At 34.2% G+C, this 3,773-nt stretch overlaps 1 pseudogene; it reads right to left on the bottom strand.

Annotated features, from left to right (window-relative positions):
- Nucleotides 1-354: 354 nt before the first annotated feature.
- On the bottom strand, nucleotides 355-1,154 carry LOC109119439 (endoribonuclease Dicer homolog 2-like; annotated as a pseudogene).
- Between the last annotated feature and the right edge of the window lie 2,619 nt (nucleotides 1,155-3,773).

Consider the following 3,773-nt stretch of genomic DNA (forward strand, 5'->3'; position numbering starts at 1 on the left):
ATTAATTAATCAGACGAGAATAAAGATAGATCAAGTGACTTTGGGGTCATCTCTTACCTTCTATGTAGTATTTATCTCCCCAAAGCTTGGAGATGCACACACAAGAAGACGCCTTATGTTTAAAAATGTATTAAGTATCTTTTCTAAGCTAGAATCAACAAAGATAGCACCAATAAAGGACTTAACAACATCCCCAACCACAATTGGGAAAGTAGTTTCACTCTCCCATACAAACGTAGACACAATATCTAATTTCTCAAAATTCTCAACTGTATAACATATCTGCCTTTGCAGATCTGGTGAGGCAGGAAGAATATGCTCATGCAGGCTAGCCTTAACTGCAGATTGAGTATATCATTCATTATTTACAAAAGTAGACCACAAATAAGTAATAAGTCTTATAATCAGTCTCGAATATTTGAAATAGAGATATGTTGTAACAACATAATCTAGCATTACATCTCTAAGAAATATCAAGTGATAATAGTATCGTTGAATCTGATGTAGCACGTAAGATCTGTAAGTTAGCGTTTTAACAAGCATCGAAGGGTCATGAAACTTGTAGTGTAGCAGTGATTTCTAAGTACCATACATTGACTAGCTTCTTAGCATTCACGATGAAGTGCCATAAGATAGGTGCATCAATAAAATCAATGTCCATCCCAATCCATTATATAAATGATAAAGCTGCTACGTTGGTCGTCCGAGCTGAGGTAGGCACTTGTTAGTGCCTCAACCAAATCAACTACTATCGTGTTTCTAATCTCCTATACTTTACCCTACAAAACATTTCTGTTGAAGGTATCAAGAAATTTTTGTCAAGTTGTAAACTTGAGGATTATCACTAGGAATTGTCCACACTTTGAGATAGAATGGTTCATTACGAATAAATCTCAGAATTTTATGAGCACATCCAAGCTTGAAAAAAGCAACATTGGAAATGATTTTATTTTTCTTAATGTTGAGAAGACCCTCATGATAATTTTCATAAAAGTCTTAAACGATTGTATACTAATAGCATATCTGAGAAAATATTTGTCAAGATTCTCAAGTGATTCGAAATGAAAATTCTGGAGACATTTCTTTGTTGTAATTACTTCCAAAATCTTAGCGGTTGGGATACAAAGTTTTACTTGGTGGTGATTCAAAATCATTCTTTTAAATTTTATTCGGCATGGATGCTTGCCCTATAAGGTCTAAAGGTTCTAGAATGGTAGATAGTTATCGTTGACCTCAAGAATCTTATGAATTCTAGGTATACACATATAGTAGTGAATCCCCAAACTCCGCCAAACAGATTCACTGCTATATGTATATACCTTAGATTTCATTAGATTCTCGAGTTCAAGAATATTTTTCCAATAACTATCTGCCGTTCTAGAGACTTTAGACTTTATTGGGGAAGCATTCATGCTGAATACACTTGAAAAGAATGCTTTCGAATCATTCCAAACTATAACTTTGTATCCCAACTGGTAAGATTTTGGAAGGAATGACAACAAAGAAATGCCTCCTGAAGTTTCATTCGAAATCACTTGGGAAACTTGGAGACTCTTTTCACAAATGTGATGTAGTATACAACTATTTAAGAATTATGAAAGTCAGCACGAGTGTTTACTCAGAATTAAGAAAATAAAATCATTTCCAATGTTACACTTTGCAACTTTTGATGCGCTCGTAAGATATAAAATTTATGCATAATGAACCATTTGATCTTCTAACGTGAATCATTTCTGATGATAATTCTCAAGTTCTTCAACTAAGAGTTCTCTTTGCCTTCAATAAAAATGTATAGTAGTCTAAGACAAACGATTAGATATAGTAAAAAGTAGCTACCTCAACTCGTGTGAGGAAGTAGCGACTTTACCATTTATTAATTGCATTGGGTTCAACATTGATTTTGTTGATTCTGAGAGGCTAGTTAATGTTTGATAATTTGAAACCTTGCTACTTACAAGTTCCATGATCCTTCATGGCTTGTTGAAACTCTTACTCACGGATCATATTCCACAATGATATAAACGCTAGGAATTCTAGAAGATGTAGTGCTTCTGTAAACAATGAATAATATGCTCAATCTGTACTTAAGGCTGGCATGCACAAGCACCTTCTTCATGCCTTACGAAATCTGCAAAGACAGATACATGGTACTATTGAGGATTTTTAAGAAATTGGATCATGTGTCCACATTCGGATGGGAATCTGAAACGTGCTTGGAGATGTTGTTGAGTCCTCTGTTGGTGCGATCCATTAAGACCTCTCCTGGAACCGTTGATTAAACCTCAAACAATAAACTCCAACCAATAAGAGAGTTAATTGAACTATGTGCCCAGTAAGGTTATTTAAAAAAGAAATCAATTTCTTCATGAGACAGATACTCGATATTTGTAGACATCAAAATTGTAAGGGACTCTACCAGATGAGTCCAACTTCATTTAGAATTCTTGAAGACTAATCCTTACTCACACTATATAAAGGGTACTATATCCCTTAGAGAGGTATCTCGAAAATTTCATAAATTGATGGAACATTTACAAAGAGATCAAGATGTGGGCGGACACTTTGTTACCACAAATACTTCATGAAACTCCACAAAATCCTCTTTACATAAGATCAAAAAAAATCCATTTTAGGTGCAAATTATCCTATAGAAGAATCAAGAAGTGGAAAAATTGTACTCAAACTGTTATTTAGTAAAATATTCTTCTTTCTTCAAATTTATTTCTTAGTTTGAGTTTATTTTCAATACATAAAATTTGTTTCAAAGAAATTATCTCCTAGACCCCTAACTAAAATTTATAATTTATTTGGGGTTTTATTTGTTTGAACCGAGTTGAAGAATTGGTCAGAATCCATTCAACATTGTAGAAAGAACTGAATGTTAATTGATCAAATCCTTCAATAAATAGTCAAATAGATCGTTTGACAAAATTAATTAACCAGAAGAGAGTAAAGATAGATCAAGTGTCTTTAGGGTCATCTCATACCTTCTAACTAGTATTTATCGCCAAATAGATAGATACACACACACAAGATTTATGGAAGTTTAACTTTAAATTGTTTCTTGTGAGTTGTCATGGGATGTTAAAAAATGTGGAGTTTTTGGAGTCCGACAGAGTGGATTACACTACTTTTCACATGTGGGGCATATCTAGGAAGTTGTGGCAGTCGATACTAGAACGACATGTTCATTCCCTGTAACTTCAGTGTAAGAACTTTACTTAAGATGGTATTTTTTAGATCGATTTTTGGAAAGTTTTCATGCCTTGTCTCACCATACTTTGGTGATTTTACTAGATGAGACTAAGAATATTTCAATTCATGAAAAGTTTGACTTATTATATCCGTTGAAGCAGCTTATCAAACAACCTTGTCTGGAGCTTCTTTTAAAAGAGCAGTCAAGGTGGTCATGGAGCTTATGCGCCGCATGGAATTTAGGGATTTGGCAGACAAGAAGTCTTGCACTTGTTGTTATTTTGGTAGTACCTCATCTGGACGGGGATCTTTAAGGAGGGGTATTCATCCTCGATTCAGTATACATGTTCATGCAATTATATAAGTGTGTGAAGAAGGTAGTATTGGACAAAGTTTCTACAACTTGGGTCAAGGCTTATCATTGTTTCTATTAATGGTTTTTCAGGTTACGATGACCATTCAATGTAATTGGATTTTTGTTAGTACATTGTGGTTTCTAGTCCTACTATTAGTGTGGTGAGTCAGGAAAAATCAATAGATATTCCTCCAGACTTGGAGCAAGAGGCCGACATCAATAA

Source organism: Solanum lycopersicum, chromosome 1, assembly GCF_036512215.1.
Source record: "Solanum lycopersicum chromosome 1, SLM_r2.1".
Classification (NCBI taxonomy): Eukaryota; Viridiplantae; Streptophyta; class Magnoliopsida; order Solanales; family Solanaceae; genus Solanum; species Solanum lycopersicum.